Source organism: Crocodylus porosus, unplaced genomic scaffold (genome assembly GCF_001723895.1).
Source record: "Crocodylus porosus isolate Cpor-Errol unplaced genomic scaffold, CroPor_comp1, whole genome shotgun sequence".
NCBI lineage: Eukaryota > Metazoa > Chordata > Crocodylia > Crocodylidae > Crocodylus > Crocodylus porosus.
In genome coordinates this window covers 44,715,505-44,739,922 of record NW_017728951.1, presented here as the reverse complement: position 1 = coordinate 44,739,922, position 24,418 = coordinate 44,715,505, and the positions used below count along the sequence as shown (strand labels likewise).

Below are 24,418 nucleotides of genomic sequence, written 5' to 3'. Positions count from 1 at the left end.
AGTGGAACCCTTTATACTAAAAACCCAGGAATGATGTACCATGCACTGAATAAGCCTGATGCTGCATGATGACTTTCTGAAAAGCTGTAAGATAATACTACTAGGATGCTAAAGAACATGCTACTAGAAACGTGAGCAAAGTTTTAGAGGAATGGAGTCGCTGCTGAAGAGATCACTCATTCATCTCCCTCAATGCCTGTTTTCCACAATCATAATATTACCCTTGCTTGACAAAATATTGTATGGCAAGTCATAAAGGCCTTAGAACAGGACTTGACCCATTTGAGAGATTTAAATCTCTCTTTTACACTAGCATTCAAAAACAGTGAAACTGAAGGACTGTTCTTTTAAATTAATATTTCTACTGTAATGGCTAAAAAAAAAAAAAAAGAAATCCTACTGAAGGCACAGACCAAAGCAACATTACCTTTTCGGCTGTATTTGCTTTTGAAGGTTTGTTTTTTGGCTGTCAACATTCTGTTGTGGTATCAGTATAACTAAGCCAGTTCATGCTAAGCCATTACCAACAATGATAGGTCAGTGCAACATGTGAAACAATTTTAAGTGGCATTTATTTTCATCTTCAGATATGAACTTAATTGTGCATAAGGTAACAAAAATGGACAAAGATACTTTGGCGTAGTTTATAAATAAAGCTCTTTTTTAAATGTCTTGTAAATACATATCAAAACTAATGCCATTTCCTCCTTGAGTATCATTGCCTTGTTCAAAAGATTTAAATGAACTCTTGAAATGTTAGCTTGAAATGTTAGCTCACCTTTAATTATGTATTTGTTTATTTGCTTCCTGCGTTGATACTTTAAGACAGTTCCTTTCAGAGCAGAAAATATGCCTATGATTGGTTCTGCATGTTCCAGTGAGCCTATGTTCTGTGTACTTTTGGTGATGCCTTATTTGTGAACTGACTATAAAGAGAAACGTATTTGTCTAACTAGCTGTTTCTTATACGCACAAATTTTGGTATTCTGTCAAGAGTCAATTTCAGTTCCTGAAGGCATAATGTAAATTCACTAAATCTTTCAGGAAGTTTTATGAAGACTTGTAATTCTCCAATAACTTGTAATTTAATGCAATGAAAAATTACCCTGGCACTGTTTGATTCTGAGAAATGATTAGCACTTTTTTGAGGAGATATATATATGTGTGTGTGTGTATGCCTTTTTAAATACTTTTGATGATTGCCAAAAGCAGTACAGATCCAAATTATTTGATTGATTAGCTACTTCAATTTTTTCTTTCTCTTTGGCCAGAAGCGTTAATTGTGCCAGAGGAAAAAGATGTTCTTAGGATTTTCTGCTTTTATTTATGCTCTTTTTAAATCCCAAACCTGGTTGTAATCAGTAATTCTTTTTTATGTTTGTGGTCATTCTATATGACCTAGAGAGAATATCAAGAATATTTTATCTTTTCCCTACTTTTAATGTACAGCCAAACTGTTATCAATAATCTCATTGCATTTTTTTTCCTGGGTCAAGACTGTTAACATAAACTAAGGCCTGTATTAAATCCCTTAAATTACATTCCAGTTGCCTTGTTATATATATAACCTTGCCATTAACCTGCTGCTCTTCCTCTCCTCCCATCCAACACATGGTTATAGCCAAGATGTCCATCTACAAGAGAATGAAACTGGCATGTTGTTTTGATTGCGGACGCTCTGAGCGTGACTGCTCTTGCATGTCAGGCAGTGTACATAGTAATATGGACACCCTTGAGAGAGCCTTCCCACTTTCTTCTGTCTCTGTTAATGATTGCTCCACCAGTTTACGTGCCTGTAAGTTTTAACACCAACACATGCTGTTCCATGTCTGTGGTGTCTGTGGTATCATCCCAGTCTTGTGTCGTACATTGTAGTTCTGTGAGTTTTACTGGGCTGGTGCTTTTTTCAAAACATTTTAATACAGCACTAAATTTATATTTTCCAATTTTTAATACCCCCATTTAATTTTTTCATTTAGCTTCATGTGTTCCTTAGAATGTGCAACTTTACAGTAGCATGTAGGACCTTACTAGTGCAGTTTGGTGATATGTTTGTTTTTATTTCATGCATACAGTATAAATGGTCATTAATTAAACAGTTCAGTAAATGTTTTATTAATAGTGGGGGGTGTATCTAAATTTGTGACTACAGACACAAAGTAGTATAAAGTTATTCAATAGGCAATTCTGATACTTTTGGAATTGAATAGCATATAACAAGAAGTGGAAATCCCTGCATCATATATACTATGTAGATAAAGCTATATTTCATATTCCTGTCATTTTCTTTAGTCTTGCTCCTTGTTACCCTTCATTTTCAGTAATGAATGAAGTCCTTTTTTAGATGGACTCTCAAGAAGGATTAAGAAACTTAGACCTACCAATTTAGTACTGTACTTTAATAAAGCTACCCTGATTCAAGCTTCTGACTCCTTTACAGACTATATAAAAAAAAGAATGATAGATTCCACTTCTACATGGGGACTGTGATCAGCATTTGTTAGGAACAAACCTTAAATGCTTTTCTGTTGTCCTGAAAGTGAGGAAGCAGGAAAGTGAAGGGAGAAGAAGGAGAGAGAAATAGGAATAATGCAAGTGAGCATTAATATTTTGGGCTAGGGAGCCCCAACTACACCTGTCTCTTCAGTGCTTTGTTGACAGCGTTGAGGAAGATTAGTAATGAAATAGCTGCCCTCTTATCTGCCCAATTCAGATGTCCATAACAGGCAAAACTGTGTCTCAGACGAGGACTATTTTCCTTTTCCTTATCCAAATGGATTGGTGAAATTGACACCTAAATAAAGCTAAAACAGAGTAATCTGGTAAAAATAATGCAATTTTGATCAGGAAACATGATATCCTCATACTCAATGGTATGACAAACAGGAACTACCACAAGCACTCAAAATACAGTGAGGTTAGTGGAGTATGCCTCAAGTTATCTTTTTGATGCCTCCCATGTGTAGTCCAGCTGCTGAATTACTTTACCTATCTTGGCCATTGATCTATTAATTCAGAAACAAATACAATCCCCCCCCCCCACACACACACGTTTATGTTTAAAATCTGTCCCTTTGAAAACAGAACCTAATGGAGTCTTGGAGAAAAGCTGATACAAAAAGCCTTTCTCTGTATATGTGTATAGGTATCAGTATTTGGAAGTCCCTATTTTTCAGTCAGTCACATTAAGTACATTGCCTCCAAGAGTTGCCCTATGCTTGGTAGTAAGAGTTGGCATTCCTAAATTAGTTCCATCTCAGTGTTATAAAGAGAAATGCTGTGCTTAAAAGGATGATTGAGAACTTCCTAGTACATTAAAATTGCGAGGTACTGCAAATACTGTTACTGAACATATTTCTTAGTCTCTGCAACAATACAGCATATGAAATTGTTCGCATCAGTACAGGCTAGTACAAAGGGATTATGCAGCTGAGTTGAGGCACTGGTGTTAACAGGTACCAGACAGGGCTAAATGAATATGTCCCCTACAAATGGGTGAAATTTCTACCATTAGTAGCATCTGGCAAAAAAAAAGAGAATCCATAAATTGAAGGGTTACTGTAGTTCACTTAAGGCTATTGAGGGTGGGAAAAAATGTTTTTGATTGCATTGCCCATTCAGCCAAAAACTCCAGTGTATGATATTATTGCCCCCAACAGCAAAACTGTTGAGAAACATCTTAGGTCCATGTTGCACTCTGAAATCTAAGTGGTATTGACAGCTTTGAGAATTTTTAACATCCTCTGTTTCACGGGCCTTTTCCCCCAATCGTCACTCCATCAAACCAAAAGAGATATCATTCTTCCTCATGTGAGACTATTCACCTTTGACCACTAATAATAAGTACGAAAAATCAATACTAATTCAAACCCTTCATGAACCAGCATAAGCCTTTCTTTTCCAATTAAAAGAAAATATATATACATACAAAATTCCACTGGCAGGGCTTCAATAGAAATCACTGTGTTTTCCTTGTAGTGTGGAGGGGTCGTATGATGCCATCTTGACAGAGCTAGTTAACTCAAAGAATGGTGGTGAGAGTTGGCTTTTCATTAAATATGAGCAGATGTGAAATGTTGAGTGTTTGACAATTAGAAATGGCAGCAGCAGGGCCGCAGAATCAAAGTGAGGTCAGATTGGTAGATCAGATTACCTCTGTTACATTCTTTAGTTGCTCTGAAAATCATTTTGAATTAGTGTCAGCAGAGCCATGATGGGTTTTGCCCTTTGTCTTTTATGCTAAGGCTGTATTGTTTCCCAAGACACTCATTAAAGGTCATTATATTATTATAGGGCTTGCTTTGGTCATGGTTCCCCAGTTGGGTTGGTGTGCTTCTAAGATTGCTTAATGTGTTTCTTTTATTTATTTATTTGTTTGTTTATTTATTTATTCATTTTTTAAAGGTTCTAAAAGCAGGCTTTTAATTTTCAAGGTACTGTATATAAAATCATAGACCATTTTCTGATGTTTCTTGAAATGCTGAATAACTTATAAAAATTAATGCAATGTATAAGAATATAGTACATTGTAGAAGCTAATGGTTGTATCAAGTTACAGATGCATTGAAATACATAGGATTTTGTGTGGTAATTGTATGCCCTGTAAAGGAAATGGGACTTACAGAATAGGTTTTACTGTGACTGAAATATATTTATTTTTCATTCTATTGAATTCTAATTCAATATATAATTCAGTTCAGAAAATCATATTTTCATTAAAAATAAATGCATTCAAATATGTTTTTGGCTTAAAGACAAATGTCTAAAGAGACAGAGATATACCTTAGAAGTGTAAGGAGTTATAAGGCAAGTATCAGCTTTTTTTAGGTTTTGTCAGTTTTGGGTGTCAGTGCTCATCTCTCTCCACTCAGTCAAAAGACTGTTGGTTTGTAGGTCAAAGACTTGCTGTTTACAAGGTTCTAAGTGGAAGAGGGTCAAAATAATTTAAGGATTATGTCTCCATATATCACCGTATGCTCTTTTGTTCTCACATTTTGGAACTTGATGTTCTTAGAATGTAGCAGTTCTATTCCATTCCAGTCTTAAGTTCTTCTAATGTGTCTGTTGGTGTGGGACATTCTTGTTAGTAGGTTCAGTAGTGTGCTTTCCATATTAAATGGAAGGACTTTGTGCATAGGAGCCACAGCTTCTGGTATGCTACTACTTTATCCATGGTACTGTCTAGGGAACAAGAGATATTTGCTCCTCTGGAGGGTGGAGGTTGAACCATGTTTACTTCTAAGGGTACATGCAGATGTTACACTTAGATCAACTTAACTATGGGATTCAGGATGCACTCAGGAGAGACTTTGCCAGGCCTAGGTCCTGGGAGGACTGAGTTAGGGAACTTCTGGAGGGGTGGACATTTTCAGATCAGCAGGTCCAGATGCTCTCCACCCCAGGGTGCGGAGGGAATTGGCAGGGGTCATCGTGGGGCCCCTGGCACGGCTTTATGAGCCCTTGTGGTGCTTTGGCCAGATGCCACAAGACTGGAAGAAGGCCAATGTGGTCCCCATTTTCAAAAAAGGGAGGAGGAAGGACCCAGGCAACTATAGGCCCATTAGCCTTACTTTGGTCCTGGGGAAGCTTTTTGAGAAAATAATCCAGGAGCATATCTGTGAGGGACCAGAAGGGGGGATGATGCTCAAGGGGTTCATTAGGAGCAGGTCCTGTCAGACCAACCTGATTGCCTTCTACAATCAGGTCACAAAGTCATTGGACACAGGTGTCGTGGTAGACGTAGTCTTTCTGGACTTCAGGAAGGCCTTTGATACCATCTCCCACCCCATTCTCATTAAAAAGCTAGGTGACTGTGGCACTGATGCCTGCATGGTCAGATGGGTCGCAGATTGGCTAGGGGGCCACACCCAGAGAGTTGTGGTGGATTGGTCATATTGGACCTGGAGGGATGTTGGCAGTGGAGTCCCCCAGGGCTCAGTACTTGGGCCCATACTGTTCAATTTCTTTATTAGCGGCTTGGACAAGGGAGTGAAAAGCACCCTGTTCAAATTCACTGATGACACCAAGATTTGGGGCGAGGTGGGCACGCTAGAAGGGAGGGACAGGATACAACTGGACCTGGACAGGTTACAGGGGTGGGCGAATGTGAATAGGATGGATTCAATACTCTCAAGTGCAGGGTGCTGCACTTGGGCAGAAAGAACCAGCAGCATGCCTATAGGCTGGGGAACTCCCTTCTCAAAAGCATAGTGGCAGAAAGAGACGTTGGAGTCATTATCGATTCTAAAATGAACATGGGCCACCAATGTGAGGATGCAGTCAGTAAGGCCAACCGCACCTTGTCATGTATCCACAGATGCATCACGAGCAGGTTGAAGGAGGTGATCCCACCCTCTATGCGGCACTGGTCAGGCCACAGTTGGAGTACTGTGTCCAGTCCTGGGTGCCGCACTTCAGGATGGATGTGGCCAGCATCAAGAGGGTCCAGAGGAGGGCCACTCTTATGATCAGGGGGCAGCAGGGCAGACCCTGCAAGGAGAGGCTACGGGACCTGAACTTGTTCAGCGTTCACAAGAGAAGGCTGAGAGGGTATCTAGTGGCCATCTATAAACTTACCAGTGGGGACCAGAGGGGAATGGGTGAGACCTTGTTTGCCCTTAGGAGTCTTTAAAAGGAGGCTTGATAATTACCTAGCTGGGGTCATATAAGCTTAAACTTACCAGGGGTCGTATAACCCCAGTATTCATTCCTGCCCAGAGCAGGGTGTCGGACATGATGATCTGCTCAGGTCCCTTCTGAACCTACATCTATGAACCTATGAAGTGACAATCTGTACAGATGCTCAGGGAGTTTAGCTTGGACAAAAAATGCCTGGTTTAATCTAATTTAAGTCACCTGAGAAGGTGCAGTATGTAGACTGGGCTAACCCATACACAATCTAACTGAATGTGTGTACATATTTGAAGCTCAGCCGTGGGGGTGGGAAAGCCCAGCTGCTCACCCCAGCCCTGGAGCTATACTTTTCCTACCCTCCCTCCAACCCTGACCCCAATATTTTTAGCCCTCTGCCCTCCCCACCCCAGACAGACATCCACCACTACAGTCCTGCCAACCACTCAACCCAGTCCCACCAAAACCTTCCCCAACCAGCAAATTCCGTCCTACAGACCCACTAGTTCCCTCTCCCCTCCCCCACCAACTTACTTAGGTAGCACTCCCAGCACTGCTCCCAGCAATGGTGAAAGTGTGAATAAGTGGGCACCTGATCTATGATCACATAACTTACTTTAACTGCAGATCAGGTCTGGTGAACATGTGCATGTGCCGTAAGGGACGATGCATAGGTATTTTCTGCTATAATGACAATTCCCCAATATTGATATACACCTCCTCTATAACACAGAAAAGTGTTTTTTTTTTTTGATGAGTTAGTGCTGCTCCAGGCAGCAGTAACTTATAGTGATTTTTTTGTAACTTTATTCTGAAGGTCAATATGCTCGATACTGTTCTCCATATTACTTACTCAGCTGTGAGCATTTAACTGCAACCACAGGAGGGTTTGAAGTCCTTTCACAATTGGGGTTTCTAGCATTGTTGTTGTTCCCATGTTAGACCCGTTTCCTGTCCTCATGCCCAACTGTTTCCTTTCTCATTCCTCTCAAATACACAAAAAGAAGAGCATATGGCTCTAGTATATTCAGGAAGGAAAAAAAAACACTGATAAAATTTGTTGGGAAGGAAAGATAGACATGATTTAGATCCCTAAGATAACCTCATTAGGTGTTAAGAAAATGATTGTACTCAAACTGCTATACATTTCTAACAATTCTATGAAATGGCTCCACCTCTTTATGCTGGAGAATGTGCCCTAGTCTGACATTCCTTTAATGAGACAAACATAAAAGGACAATCAAAATGAAGGCACGGTGACACAATAACTTCTTATTAATTCAGACTCATGAGGACAGATCTTTGACTACTAAATCATGAGGACAAATCATATAGCATTTGGTACAAATATCCAAGATTTGTGAAGTAGGCTACCTCATGGGAAAAAAAATTACTTTTATAAAGCTGTTTCCAAAAATTATTCTTTCCTTCAGTGGAACAACATTTACTTTCAATTATAGACATTAACTTTGAAGTCAGGAGAAAAACTGGACTTAGGCTAAGTGATGACCAATATGTGTATAATAAATACTGCAGCTAATCTATACATATACGTCGTCCCAAAATTCTGAGAATAATATATCTGTATATGGCAATAAGCATTACCTTATACCTATAATATACTCAAAATAACTCAGTTATAGTCAAAAGTCCAAGACAGCTAAAATTAAAATGCCATACAGAATGTTTTGTTCATATATTCTTTAGTGCTACTTGATAATAAAGCAGACCTATCTTCATTAACTCAGAATAAACTACTGTTAACAAAGCTAAAATTACCAAAATGGATTTAATTGGCTTTTGAAATAATAAAACTAGTGTGGAAAAAATGGTAGTGTTTCTTTTCCTTTCACTCTAGAGATACATAACTACTGCTCATAAGTATGATGTTTTCACTAGTACAACCATATATTTTCTTCCTCTCTAATTTCCAGGTATATAGAAAAACAGATTGAAATATTTTCTTGTAATCAGTGGAGAAAAGCATCTGAGGGAAGGATACGAGAGGAAGTGAAGGATATGTATGCTGAAGAAGCTCAGTATATGAGTGGGTTATGGGATCTCCCACCTTAAAACTGTCACTGGTCCCTCAATCTGGCAGTGAATAGTATTTTTGTTTGATTATTTATTTGTGTTTAACCACCCTGGTTATGTACTATAGTGTGACCTGAACCTGGAGTCCATGTCATTTTCATTCCCTGCAGATTATATGTCAGGTGACAGGAGAGAAAGAAGAACAAATATTAAAAATCTGGTAGTATTCTATCTTCCAGATTTACCAGGACATAAACTCTCCCACCACCATCTCCCTCTTATCAATCTTCATATAAAGGATATGAATCAACAGTATAAATATTACTTGTTACTTTAGACTCGTACAAAAACATAGGTTAAAACAGTATTTTTTTATATATTTGTTTTCCAAATATGCAATCTTTTAGAGATAGAGGGTGAATTGTTATTATAAGCACATCATATGATTTATCCTTCTGTTCTTTTGGGGTAATATAGGAATTAATAAAGATTTATATAAATTCAGTGACAGAAAAAACGAAGCAAAACAAACCAAACACAGATGTTCCTTGCTACCTGGGAGAATGGTAAAAGCAAGACAATCTAACTGGTTACTACTACACCTAACCAGACTATATGCATAATGAAGCAGATGCCTTTTTAAATTAATTTTATCATTCAATGTTTACTACTGGACTCATGAGAGGATACTGTTTGCCTCACTAGTGACGTCTGCTGTGAAGAAATTCATACACGGTAATGCCATCAACAGCTACTGCTAAGATAAGCAGCAAATCTTTTTGAAGAGTTAGGAACAAAAAAGACCAATAAGTCATTTAATTTAATTTAATTTCTTTTTTTTTTTTCCTTTTAAATTCCTTAAGGCCATTATTTTGGGTATTGTTTCTTACCAGGGTCACAGAGAAGTGACTAATGAGTGGCTTGCCTCGATGGGGAAAAGCTAGAAAAGATGCTGTCTGCATCCTGTGGAGTGAATTTAGCAGAAGGCCTTATGCAAGGTGACATGGAAATTATGTTTGCATTTTTATTTCCTGAATGTGGCTGGTTGTCATGAAACTCACCGTGACAGTTTCTTACCACCAGGCAGCAGATTCTTCCTGTTACCTCCTTGGTGTAGGACAGATGCTAGCCAGTTAGCTCTCCATCTCTACTGCTTCTGAGCTATCTCAAGTGACAGATGCCAGGGCCAGCTTGGTTTCCACTTGAGCATTTCTGTCATAGCCCTGCCTTGAGCCCAAATTCTGACCTTTACTACATGAAATAAAGTACTTGTGAACAAGCAGAGACTTGATCTAGAGCAGGCTTAGAGCAAATGTCAAGTCAGTCTCCTGCCTCCTTCTGCCACCTGCATTGGGAACCTAGATTAGACTCTGGACTAGAGTGTTGAATGCCTTAGGGTCTATGGGTCTGGAGAGACTTAACTTATTCATAAAGAGTTATTAGATTTTTATCAATTGTACAACACCATGTGAATGTTTCCTATGATTCTTCATTGTATTCATTATCATTTAAATATTAATTAAAGTCAAAGTTGCACTTAATATTGTTCTAAATGTGCCACTAGGAGGGAGATTTAGAAACAGCTGCAGGATTGAGAAGCACATTGTTGTTTAGAAGTTCTCAGTACCATGTTCACAATATGCCACCAAACTGATTACCATTTTATGTCTGCAGCTGATTTATCAAATTGTGACTTGGCGTGGTCTCAGATTAATATTGGACCAATAACAGTGGGAAACAGATCCATAAAAACTTAGGTTGGTCACAGAAAAAATTTATTGTGTGATCTTGCATACCTTTCAAATTGCCTCTGAACTCCAGTGAACAGTTCATCTGTAAAACCTGCTCTTTTAATTACTGTATTTGAATCCTTTGTGTTTTCCTAGTCTAAGGAAAGATTTAAGCAATTCATTTTTGTATAGACCTTGAATGCCATCCAACAAATGTATAGACAATTTACATTTATTGGCCTTTGGATTCTCAAATCTATTAAAAATGCAGGCTGTTATGATAAAAATCTAATACAGAATGGGGCAGTTATGCTGTATAATGAACTAAAAGGAAAACCCAGAATAACAAACAAATCCTTACATTTGGAAATGAATTTAGTACTAGTAAATTAACAAGTGGACAGCTATATAAAACAAAAGTTACTGGACTCAATAACCAATGAGATTCTTCCCAGCCCAATGGTCCTATGTTCTATTTAATGTGGAACAAGAACAGGAAAAAAAGCAGAAAATTTAGATTGAATTTAGTTTAGACCTGACCACAGGCATTTAAGTTCCTCTCTGAGACTCCAGTTTGAGGTTGCTCATGTTCAGTTTGACATGTACTTCACTATGTTGTAAAATCGGGGCTTATTGGAGCTGATGTAAGGCCTTGTCTTAAATTGCAGTAACTGTGTATTCTGACTGGCTGTTCTCAGTTAAGTTCTCCGCCCACCAGCTCCTGTGTGCAAACTCCAAATCATATACACAAACTTCAAAGCCAGAAATACGCTGAGTGGTAGTTTTGCAGCCATGCTTCAGAATTCAGTGCCTGGTGTGTTTTAGAGCTACCACTGGAAATAGTTATTCTTAAAATATAAATACATCTGGGAGATATTACCATATTGGACATGGACATTTTTGCATGGTCAAGAATTCCACCCCAGGGAAGTTTAAAGAGGTCATGTAAGAAATTAATATTCTTCTTCTAGTTGTACTACTGACTTGTTGTATGACCATAATCATCCTGTTGCTTCAATACCTCCACCTGCAAATTGAGGATAATATATACTCAAGCAGGAAAAATGCTTTGATATCCTTTTGTGTTGACAAGCCAAATGCTCTGGGCTAGATTATATTCCCTTTTGCCTGGATCCTGTGGAGGCCTCTTCTCATGGCTACTGGTCTAGACTGAGTAGGGCAAGATGAAGTATGGGTCTCATAAATATTATCTTGATAAAAGGGCAAGAATAGCTTCCCTCTGTCTGCATCAGGGAGAGATAATATCTATTTAGATCTTTTTGTAAAATGTTAAAACAAATCAACTGTATTTTTAGGCACTTCTAAACTCTAATTGATATACAGAACATGTTTTCTGTGAAGTACTGCCAAGCAGAATCTTAGAAAACCTTATAGCATCCCTGAGCTTTGTCATGCAATTTCCTTTGTTTGTTCTTGCGTAAAAGATTTTGTTTGCATTAAATGTGTCACTATTTCCATTGCCATATGTATAGCATTATCTTTATTCTCTAAACAGCAGTGGTGATATGTGTCATTTGACACAGGCAATACAATATGGAGAGGTATTTTGCATTACTGTAGCTATATTACTGGAGAAGACAATGGCAATGAGAAGGGAAAATCCTTTTCATAGGGCACATATACATGAGATGTTACGTTGCTATGTTGCCATAGTAATAAACTATGGCAACATAGCATCAGCAGGCACAAACTGTGATGCTGACACTACTATGTGGTAGTTCATTATTTCATAGTGCTTCTGCTCAGTAGGGTTGGAAATGACCTGTGCACTGCTGGGACTTGCTAAAGCAAGTAAGTTGCTCAGTTGGGTGCACATGTAGATGCGCCCACTGATTAATCATGTTTTTTGAACTGTTTTTTACAAACTATCATTAGTAGGTTTGTCACCTATTGTTGCATTTGGTTAGTTCTATAACTAGCACCTTCCCTGTATACTATATAGTTGATAGGGCTGTGCAAAGCTGCCATCTCTGATTCGATTTGGCAGAGATTTGACCCAACTCAGTGGCTGAATCTCTGAATCCAAGTCGATTCAAGAAACGCTTTAATCCCTCTGAATGGAATTGGAACTCTGCAGATCCATTCAGAGGGATTTGGTAATTTGGATATAGACACAGCTTTAAATGTTTTTTCTACATACCTCAAGGTACTAAGTGGCTTGTGAATGCTGTGATGGTGGGGCGGATGGAGCATCCCACAGGAGCATGGGGGACTCCCCAGTGTGCTAGGCAGCAGACCTGGAAGTGGACCAGAAGCACTTCCAGTCCACTTCTGGGTCTGCTGGGGAGTGCGCTGGGTGGCCGTGGTGACTGGTGCCTCCTGAGTCTGGGGGGGGCACCTGGCCCCCCCACCATGGTGGATCGCTGTACCAGAGGGGTGTGTGGGGGTGGGACCTGTGAGCTCAGCAGAAGATCTAGAAGTAGACCAGAAGTATTTTTGGTCCACTTCTGGGTTTGCTGCCGAGCATGCAGGCCCCCCGCCTCCCTCCCCCATGCTCCTGTGGGACACTCTATCCACCCCAGCATCACAGCATTGACAAACTGCACCTGCTACCTCCAGGTATGTAGAAAAAACATCTAAAGCTGTGTCTATGGCCAAATCGCTGATTCTCCAAATCAGCATTGAAACTTATTTAAGGAGGCATATCGGCTGATACCGATCCGATATCTGATACAGCTCCCTACTGGTGGTAAGTCTGGTGTGGTGGAAAGGGAGGGGGGAGGGAAGAGGTATTGGGGGCTATCAATGTCCCCCACAGTGAGGGAGGGAGGGGGTAGGCACTACCCAGGAGGGCAGGGGTGCAGGATGGAGGTGCAGCTTGGGGGCGGTGTAGTTCCCACTGCTGCTTGCACCCTGGGAGGGGCGGGGAGGCAGGTTGGAGCTGGCAATGCATGGCTCTTCTCAGTGGGAGCTGAGCTTGAAGCAGGCACTGGTGGCACTGGGAGCAGCTGCAGCCACCCCAAATTTTGCTGTAGCTCTGCTCCTAGCCCCGCACCACCAGTTGCAGCCTGTTTCCATGCATGGAGACAGGGTGAGACTGGTGGTGCGGGGCTGGTAGCAGAGCTGTGGTGAAATTAGGGGTGGCTGCAGCTTCTCCCAGCACCCACTCTGAGCCCAGCCCCTACTGAGAAGAGCTGCATAGCACCAGCTCCAGCCAGCTTGCCCACCCTGTGCAGATCCAGGGGGCATATCCCCCCCTCCTGGGGTGCACGTAGTGGCAGGAGCCACCCCCCCCAGGAGCCTTGCCTCCATCCCCGCCTGCCCCTTCTCCCCCCCTCACTGCGGGGCCATTGATTTCTCCCCCCTTGTTCCTTCCCTCCTCCCTCCCCTTCCGATTTACCAGCTGGAGGCAGCTCTCATTGACAACTCTGCTTTTTGCTGCCTCAGTGCTGCACTGCGGCTATGCACAGCATGGGCATTTATCAGCCAAATTATCAGCACCATTGGGCTGATATCCAATACAGCAAATTTTCTTTATATTGGTACCCATCTGATATCAGACTGATGTATCGGTGCACCTCTAATAGTAGCTGATAAATGAGTATGACAACTTAAAAGTCAAGGCAGGTTTCAGACTAGTTGATGAAAGTTCATGGACTGCTAAAATTAAGATATTTTGTCAAAAAATGAAGGCATTCCCATACAGTGATCCTCCATTAAAAATAACAATTGCTTGTTCTCTGTGGTGCATCTATATAAGCAATTAATGCGAAGCAATAAACCCTGGAGCATTTTGTGCCAGAGTGAACTGCTCCTGCATGCAGTATATACATGTGTGCCTGGGACAGCAGCACTTTGAGCTGGGGTGGAGTTGGCCTGACTCTGGGTGGCAGTGCTGGGCAACAGAGGGGCAGAAGTGTCAGTTCATTAATGTAGCTTAATGCTTAGGCTTAACAGCATAGGATCTCTCCCCTCCATTTACCGGAGTCTTGTGCACACAGCTTCAAACATGTAAAGCTGTGTGGCTAGGCAGAAGGCAGGATTCTAGCTTCCTGCTGCCTGGGCTGACCATACACAATTTATGCTCAGGTCAGTGTTTACACATTTATTTCACTACCCTTACCTCCACTGTAAGATAGTACTGTCCCCAACAATTAATTTACTGCACCCTGATACTGGCACATATGTAGTTGGTGATGCATCACTGTGGAGCTAATTATTCTACTTCACAGTCATGTGTAGATGCTCCCTGTGCAGAGGCAATGCATAGGGGTGCATGTGGGTGCACATGCACCCCCTGCTTGTGGTGGTGCACCTCCTGAAAAAAGGCAATGCCAACACTGTCAGCGGCACCTGTGGGTGGTCGCTGCTTGCCACTCTGCTGCCAGCTGTGCAGGTGGCATCTGCCAATGGTCCGCAATCCCTGCTGGCTGCTGCTGGTGGCGGCTGCAGGAGCTCCCCACTTACCGCCACCAGGCTCCCGCCGCTTCTGCCACTACTGCCATGCTCCTGCCACCATGCCCCCCGCAGCCACCGGGGGCACGAGTTGTTCATGACCCCGTGAGTAGCACATTTTATTCAAATCAAAATCCCATACAGTATTTCCTTAATTTCTTCAGTTAATGGTTTCTTTTTTTCTTGTTCACACTGGCAGTAACTTCATTAGCATGACTGTTGCTTGCTCTTGAGTGACCGGAAAGAATGTAAAAAATACTAAGTGGAGGCAAAAGATAGGGTCAGGGGTGACATCTAAATGAGATGCTGACTGTACTGTAACCCGTGATTATTGCATAGTAATGTTGCATGGCAAGAAGTGTGACATGACGCTACCACACAGTAGTCTTGGGCTACTGTGTATTCAGTATTATGAAAAAGCTTTTCAACAGCACAACTGTTCAGTAACTCCAGTACTTGTATAAACAACTGTATAAACTGTGCAGTTTATGGAGAAGAAAAGGATAAGGGGTGTCTTGGTGGCAGCCTATAAGTATGTATGGGGTGTGCATTAGAAACTGTGAGAACATCTGTTCACCAGGGCATCCCAAGGGAAGACAAGGTCTAATGGTCACAAAATGGAAGGCCATTTTAGACTGGACATAAGAAAAAACTTCCTTACCATCCAAGTTTCCAGAGTCTAAAATAGATACCACTCAGAAGTGGTGCAAGCACCTACTCTGGATTCATTCAAGAAATGCTTGGATGCTTACCTGGCTGGGATCATCTGACCCCAGCTGACTTCTTACCGCTTGGGCAGGGGGCTGGACCTGATGATCTTGTGAGGTCCCTTCCAGCCCTAATATCTATGAAATCTATTAAACCAGTGTCTTGTATAGATGTGGCCAAGGGTATTTTAAAATGGAACATACTGTATGTTTAGCATCTACATTGAGTTTATCCTTTGCAATATGTTTGAATGGTTACCAGACTCTTTATTAATCATGGTATTTTCATTAAATAGGGAACTTGTAGCTATTCCTGCAACAACCTGTATTATAAAAAGCAGGCAAAAACAAACAAACAAGACCCTACCTGAGTCTCTGTCACTTTCTAGGGCCATATTAAATATTATTTGTTTCAGTAGTGCCCCCTGTGTATTGACCTAGGCAAAAAACCAAACAAACGTGATAACAGCTTTCCAGTGGAGATAGTGCATTAAGTAGGCATTTACTTTAATATCTTCAGTATAATCCAAGGGAGCCTGTTGCCAATTGATACATTTGTTTGGCTTTGAACTTGCTTGCTGCCTTTTTAGCTGTTACTACACAGAAAATCAGACAGTGTTCCAGTGTTAGGTTAAGAATAAAACTCTGCTAAATCTAGAATTTCTGTTGTTTTAGGTGGAGGATATTTTTGGTATTCCATGCACAGGTATTCATCTCATACTGTATAATTTTGTACCTTTTCAGGTTATGCATTTGAACTAATTATGTGTTGCTTGTTGCATTGAACCATGAGAGAATTACTTTTTGCTTAATTTTCAATGCAGTATGTTGTCTCTGTTCAAGAGTGGACCAATCAATATTTACTTTGTAATAGGTCTGATTTGTTTAAATATATCTATGAGCACATTTTGCTCATAAAGTTTGTATGCCATTGCAAATGTGCCCAGGAAAATACAAAGCTTTTATATTTTAAGCATTTAATTACAAATATTGAGTACACATCAAGTCAAGAGCACTGTTGGCCTTGGCAACAGAAGGTGGCTTCATGATTTCTTCATTCAGGCATAAGCAGGAGTGATGCATGAATTTTTGCTGCTGTAGGCAAATGAAATTTTGCTGCCCTCATTTGTAAAGTTTCTAGGGCCTGGTGAGGGCAAGCACCAGACAGGGCCCCAGAGTGGCAGCTCAGCAGTGCTGAAACTACTCTGCTTGCTTTTGCACATGCCTGGACTTCCTGAGGCAACTACCTGTTCTGCCTGAACAGTTACACCAGCCCTGGGTATGAGTAGTAACTCTGTTGAGAAAAGGAGGAGAGAACAACTGGGCAACTTGCTATCCTCAGTTGGTTCTCAACTTCTCCAGGCAAGCACTGTCTCAGCCCCAATCCTGTGTTGTCACAGAGAAGAGACTGAAAAGATTCTGTCTCTTCCCTACACAGCCAGGTGGGGGGGGGTTGGGGAGTGGAGCCCCAGGCTACTGCCATGTGGGGTCCCTCAAGCTTGCTGGCTCAGGTGTTGACGGGGACTGGGCCAGGTTTGTTTGGCACAGGGGCTTCAATCCCACAGCTGCAGCCAGAACTTGCAGCTTGGGGCTGCACCACTTTTCTCCATGCTGGGAACTGGGGGCGGGGAGGAAATGGAAACCTTGGCCATGAGGATCCATCCTAGCACCCTCCACCCCCCAAGACCTGAGCCTAAGCCTAAGAACAAACAGTCAAAAAGCCCGAGGCTCAATCAATTCAGTGTTTGCAGGTTAGTCTAAACTGCAGAGATTAAACTGACTAACAAGTAAACAGATATTTACTTTCTGCAGCCACATGTCTGCAGTGACTCAGACCAGGAGCTGGGGGATTGCTACAGCGTGGCTCTCCCGCACATAGCCAGCATGGGCTGTGTTTATTTCCTCTTCCTGATGCCCCCGAGGTCTCTTGGATTTGCAGTCCAGAATCACAGTAGGAGGACTCTGCAAGGTTGCTCATCACTACTCCTTCCTCTTCCCGGTGTCTCTGGGATTTGTAGTCCACAGTCACATCCAGAAGTACGTTTAGCAGAGTAGGGCAGGGCAGATCTGTATTTGATGGAAGGGGGTTTAACCCCAAGTTCCTGGTCCCAGACCCAAGCTGGGGTTTGCCTTGCGGTTGTGGGGGTGGCAATCCCTGCCTTCACCCCGCCCCCCACCCTTCTCTGCTGAAGCAGTCGACACAGCGGAGCCCATGCTGGAAAGCATGCTGAAATGCTGTGATTTAACGTGAACCAGGAAGGGGTCTAGGACAGAAGTTTCATAAACTGGCTTGACCCAAATCAGTTAAGTCTGATACTACATTCAAACAGGTTTATCTTAAACCACTTTCAGTCATTTTGAAACAGGTTTATGTGCACTGAACGTGTACTCTTTTACAGGTTTAAACCAGTTTCTGATCATTAAACTGGTTTGTGTGTAACTTCTGTCCCTAGCCCAGGTGTCTAGACAGCACTGTCATTTAGATTCATCATGCCAAAATAAAAGTGAGTCAAGTCCATGCTGTACAAGAGCATTGTCTGGGGCTGCATGACTCATTTCTTCACTGTTTATCATTATGAAATTCTGTATAGTGAGATACTGGTATTCCTCATATCTGATCTTTACTGGCCTTTCAACATGTTTTTGGAGCGGTATCAGTACTCTTTTGTGATTTTCAGTTTCTGACGTACAGCCATTGTCCCTTTACTTAAATACATCTGAAATCCTTACAATTCCCTTTGTTTTCTTCTTTTCTGACAAGGAATCATCATTTTAATTCTTGGATCAGGTATTCTTGCTTCCACATGATCTTTCCGAGACCATCTTTCTTTGGTACTTAGCTCTTGCTCTTTATATATGTCCTTTTATCCCCACCTCATGTAATAGGGGGATTTGACCTTCTTTGTAACTTTGTTTTTCTGTCCTACAGAACCATCATTTAAAAGGCGAAGCATAGCTGTCTTTTAGCTTGTGATAGCATGAAGATAAATTGTCATATATGTACCTATCTAGTGCCAGATCAAGTTCTAAAGCTTTTTTGATTGATCTCTATGGATTTCACTCATCCACAGTTATACCAGGAACTACGTTCCCAAATAGGTCAGCAGTTGCTTTTGAGCTACTGCATTTCAAGTTCAGAACTAGCTTGAAGAAATGCATGAGTAACACCTTTAGAATTACATATTCAGCCCCAAGACTCCAGTTTCACATATCCCTTTAGAGATATCCTTAAGATGTCCCTCAGGTCTTAACTGTCACTTCAGAGATGTCCATAAGGTTCAGCCCATGAAGAACTGTACAATCTATCAGTATATACAGCATTTGTTATCTGTCTTCAGTGCATCGTTATTATTGCTTTTACAGGATAAAAATTCCTTAGAGGTAGAGCTTCAAGCGGCTTACTATTGAAGCTCAAGAGCAAGAGAACTTTCTTGGCATGTGTCATTGTCCCCTTAGAGCTGGCTTTCTGGATGGTTTCAGAATTTCTCAAAACATCTGGCAGCAGCATTCTCCATAGATCTATTGATGTCCTATTGAATTTGAACTTGGTATAGTTACTTTTAGGATAGTTACTGACCCACAAATTATATTAAACTAGCATTTTCCATTACTTTGTGTTGGAAGGAGCTTCTGCTTCCGTTGTGACTATGTACCTCCCAAACCCATTGAAACAAATATCAAAACACTGGTGCATGGCAGTAGGATAGAATCAGGATATTATAATGACCAGATATTTGAATACGGTTTTCCCTGTGACTCTTACAGCATGGTGTGGTCAGTTTATTTTCCCCCATCTCATGCTGCTTGCTCTGTTTACATTTTTAAGTGCTTGGAATTTACAGACCATAAGGGTCTTTTCTTATAGCTATTATATTAAGAAGTGAAGTGTTCTCTTAGGACCTTTTTAGGCAACCTGAGCTATTAATCCAGTTATACAGCTGTTCCATAGCCAACCACAGTTTTCCCCACCCTTTTCTCTCTTATAATTTCAATGTGTTTTTTTCCAACTTTCTCTCACTGTGCCTCCCTCACTGGTGCTTATGGCTAAGATTCTCACCATAACCTACTTAATTAAACTAAAGTCAGAGATATGAAATGCTTTTCTAAATCTACTTTTTATGGAGAGATTTGACCTAGCTAGATAGTCCCATTCATGGCTCATGCCCAGTGTCAAATAAGCAGAATTGAGTTCCCGGCATATATTCAATAACAAAATTAAATGGAAAAAAACCCCAAAATAATATATTATATTAATGTACTTGGTGGGCATGTCTACACATTCATATTAATGGAATACAGTAAACTCCAGTGTTTAGCGTGCCACAGATTATTGCTCCTGGCCACCATGTTACATGTGCACTTGGGACAGCAGCATGTTGAACCAGGTTGGAGCAGCAGCAGGTTACTCTGATCCAGCTCAACATGCTGTTGAGGGGTTGGCTATGGCATGAGGTTGCTTCATTGCAGGGCTAGATGGCAGGCAGCCTGTGCACTGAAGCACCCTTGTGCCCCAGCCAGCCATGTCAGCATCTACATATGCAGTGCTGCAGAGTAAAAAAATTCCACCACAGAATAGTACTTGTATTTACAAATCCTGCTCTGCTGCGGAGTTTATTTGTTTACTGCAGCGTAATACATGTGTAGATGCTGAGATGTTTACTGCAGGGCTAATTAGTTTAATTAGTAAATATCTTGTGTAGATGTACCCAGTGACAGTTTCAAGATTAGATTTTGTTTGCTCTTTGCTAGATAGGTGTTTAATCTTCCCAAGTTTATAAAGTTATAGTCATCTCTTCATTGGGCAAGTATGAAACAGCATCTGCTTCCTTCATGTAACAGTCCTAAGCAGTCTAGCACTACTTTCTGTAGGTACTCAACTGTTATCAGTTTAATATTTGTGTTAGAGATCTAATCAGTTGGAATGTATAGCAGTCATGTTATTTTGTGAACCCATCTCGATCCTATTTTGTTTTGATATGAAAAATATGATCTCTCATGCATGCATCCATCATTTAGAGTACTTTTTCTGTTTGAGATCAAATCACGATTGTAAGTAACATTGTCATTAGTTATCGCCACTAGATTTCTTAGCTCACACTTTATTTTCCACTCTTATGAAATTGCCAGCCTTTGCCCCTGTAATAATCAATTGTAGCCAAACTACTGTATGCTCTGACAGAGGTTTTAGTATTAATTCTTTGTGCAGTTACTTTTGAAGATATAATCAGAGTTAGCTATCACATATCCATTTCTTCTCTTTATTGTGTTACTTTGCCTCCCCTCTTTTGCTATCGTTTACCTAAAAATGACATGCTACTCTTCTCTAATACTCCATATCAGTAAATTATATTCCAGCTTTTCTTCCTCTATTGCCATTTTTTACTGTTATCTTTAGATTTAATCTTTGTTATTTATATTGGCTGTATTTGTTATATCAGTAAATTTTCTAAATGATGCTTCCATTTTAGGCATATTTGTTTAGAAGAAAATATGACTTCACAACACTGATGTCTGTAAAATATAAAACTAGTACCAGTAATAAAGAGATTGCTCTTTCTTAGAAATATATTTTACTGATTTCTTAGTGTCATGAACTGCATTTAACTTTTTTTCTGGAAGTGATCAAGTCAGCCTATATAATAACAGGCTGTTAATATAAAAGGAGTATTCCTTTTGATTTATTTAGATGTTTACCCAGTTACTTTCAGTGTTTTTCATATTAGAATCAGTTTGTCAACAATTAACATTCCCTGCTTTTATGAAAGCCATACTTAAGGTAATGGAGTATTATTAACCTGCAACCAGTGTGCTAGAAATCTGCCTTCTGGTAATAAAACTCCTGTGTATAACAGCAGCTGAGAAATATTGCTATCTATTTATGCATAGATACCATGATAGATGGGGAGAAAACATACAAAGGGGCTTGAAATTCATTACAGCCAGCAGATGGTGCTGCTAGCTTAGAAATAAAAGGAGCAATTTTGGAGAATTGAAGAATTTAAGTTTTAATTTTTAAAATAAATGCACAGCATTCTGTTCATAGAAAAAATAACTTCTTATATTTCAGATGCCACTTAGAAATACTATAAAAGTGTGCCTATATATGTGCATAAAACAATAGATGTATATGTATTATGTAAATATATGCACAGAACCTTAAGCCAGGCTAATCTAGGGAAACAAAACCTTTACATGAATAAAAGAAATACAAAAATTCTGTGTTAGAGAAGGGTATTGCAGGTCAATCTGAGAGAGCCTTACAATAATTCAACTTGTTCCTGTGTTCGTTCAAGTCAATGGGACTTTTTCCCTAGTCTTTAATAAGAAAAGGATGAAGCACATTATGAGGAAGCCAAAGTATAGTTTCAGGAAGCTGTCAGCGCCTCTTGCTGATGTGGAATGTAACAGGGGAATTCTTAAGAGAACTGATACTTATGTGCCTTTCAGAATAGGGACAAGAAGCTGTAGAGTTAAAATTTGGAGATAGAAGTTACAACACTGGCAAAATCAAATACTTACTGATAGAACTTCCACTCCGAGAAAGGGGCACTGGAAATTGTGTGGGATAAGCAGTAGGCAGCACTCTTGAAGTTGAGATGTTTGAAAATAGACTAGGCAAAACCTCAAAAGTACCTACACAGTTTAGGTATGCCTGAAATGTTCTTCAGTTGAATAATCTCGTACCGCCAGAACTATAACTTAATAAGGCTTCTCTATGAAATTTGTTAATGAAAACATCTTCAGCACAAATGTGCTGAAAGCTTATTTTAATTGAAGGCAGATATGATTGCAGTAAAGAAAAGATTAATTTCTCTATTTATAAATTCTATTGATTAGAATTTTGCTGGAAATGTATGCTGGAAACATTGATAAAAACTGGCACTTTGCACCGGAAAACAAAGTAATGACTTTTAATTAGGTGTCTGCAGGGTGATATCTGCACTTCCCATTCCTCTTAGGAAGGAAACAATTTCAGCAAGCTCCTACTTCAGATTTATAGAACTCTGTTATGAGGAAGTCAGTATATGAGTATTGCAGAATTTCTTTTCTAGGCACTTAATAACTCTCTTCTCTTTTGTGTAATGCACCATGCATAATAAATGTAAGATGTCCAAATACAGAGGAACAGCAGTCACCAAGGACCCTGTACACTCCTTTCTTGTGTACTATTTGCATGCATTTTATGTTTTTCATTGAACTTCAGTGCAACTGGGGGAGTATAAACAGTTAACTTCACCACAGGCAGAATTGTAGGTGGGCTTTACAGGGCTCATTTTAAGTATGGGTTACTCTCTTTCTTGACCATATGGAGAACTGCAGTGGTTTTAACAGTGATTGATCATTCTGCAGTATATTCAGCCACAAAGGGGCAACCTCCATTAGTGTGTAATGCTCAGTAACAACAGGACAGATTCCTAAGGTGGCTTGACAGAACTACATAATCACAGTCTACTCTTACTAGTGCTGCTACTTCTGCCTCCATGTCTGTTGTGGTTGGCATCAAAATCCTCTCTTGGGCAATAGGACAAGGGGTAGTATTTTTATATTACCATATATTAAAATGGAAACAATCTATGCCAATGCCAAATCCAGACATACAGATATGGAACATCAAAACACTTTTATTTATGCTATATTAGTCTTAAGGAAAGATAAACAAAGTTCTGGTTTTTGGCTTAATATGTTGTTCCTTAGAGAACTTCCAAAAGCTAATCCCACTCATGAAATAATGAGTGTTCTATATAGATATAATGTTTCCTCAAAGAATAACAGCAGAGGTAAGAAAATCTATTTCTATTGATTGATATTAAGGAGAAACCACTTTGGCTGCTTACAGATGTTAAAAAAACCTGCAAAAATACCCCCATGCTTTACCATGCATTGTATTAGTCAGACTGGGCTCCACAGCATCTGTATAGTTCAGGCGCTTTGGCAGGGCTTTTTGGCACATTAATCTAGAAGCTGATTCAATCACCTATTAGATAAAAGTGCCAAAAAAGCCCCACTAAAGCTTCCCATCTATACAGATCTTGAATGAGCCAGGTCCAATTAATGCAATGTCTCTGCTGGGCATGCACTGAACTTGGTGTGGGGGCATGCAGAGTTTAAAGTGCCATTTTTTTGTTTTTTTAATGTCTGTAAGCAGCCTTTGTGTCCAGCACTTGAAAAAAAACGATACACTATCACTAAACCTTTATCTGAAATACCTTGCATATACAGAGCATTTTGTTGACCCACCACCACCCAGAGTCATTCTAGGAATCAAGAAGGGTTCAAAGAATTAAATACTCAAAATTAAATACTCAAAAGCATAAATGTAAATAAATATTAGAGTATTTAAGAATGAAATACTAATAAGATATAACATGCCCAAACAGTACAGGTAAGCCATAGTAAGCAAATAATTAAAATTTATAAAATGTGCATTCATTTAAGAAAATAACCATTTTATTAATATATGAGTGAAACTAAGGTTAAGTTCTTTAAGACCTAAGGTCTTAGAAGCCTCTGGCAGTTAGCCCGCTTGTTACAAAAACAAACTTCTTTCCTTGGTTTAAAATTATGTTTTTGAGAAGTGCTAACTTGGTACATCTGCAGATGGGCTCTTCAGCAAAAAACATAGTTCAAGGATGAAAAGTAAAGATTCTCAGGTGAACACAGGTTTTTATACTCCATTACCTGGCTCAATACAAAAACCTTACTAAATAAAGCCAACATAAAATGTTCCTAATAGGTTCTACTCAAGTTAACACCTGATCTTTGGTTAACCTCTTTTGTCCTGTCTTTTTTTCATTTTCTAAACCTGGGGCATATGTAGATGAAATGCAGGCCCTGAATTGAAGCAGTGGGTTTTAAAAGACACCACTTCAATTTAGGGCTGATTAAACCCCTGTGCCATGT

The 24,418-nt window shown here is 40.1% G+C and overlaps 1 protein-coding gene and 1 long non-coding RNA gene across 2 annotated transcripts in view; one reads left to right on the top strand and one right to left on the bottom strand.

The window, feature by feature from the left end:
* KCNMA1 (potassium calcium-activated channel subfamily M alpha 1) overlaps positions 1-24,418 on the top strand; it is a 997,979-nt gene that overhangs the window by 805,667 nt on the left and 167,894 nt on the right. The gene's annotated exons all lie outside the window — the stretch shown is intronic.
* On the bottom strand, positions 1,915-24,186 carry LOC109324027. Its single transcript, XR_002104828.1, has 3 exons — positions 24,108-24,186; positions 17,205-17,210; positions 1,915-1,927 (listed from the first exon to the last, which is right to left on the bottom strand). It is a non-coding gene; the product is annotated as an uncharacterized LOC109324027 (long non-coding RNA).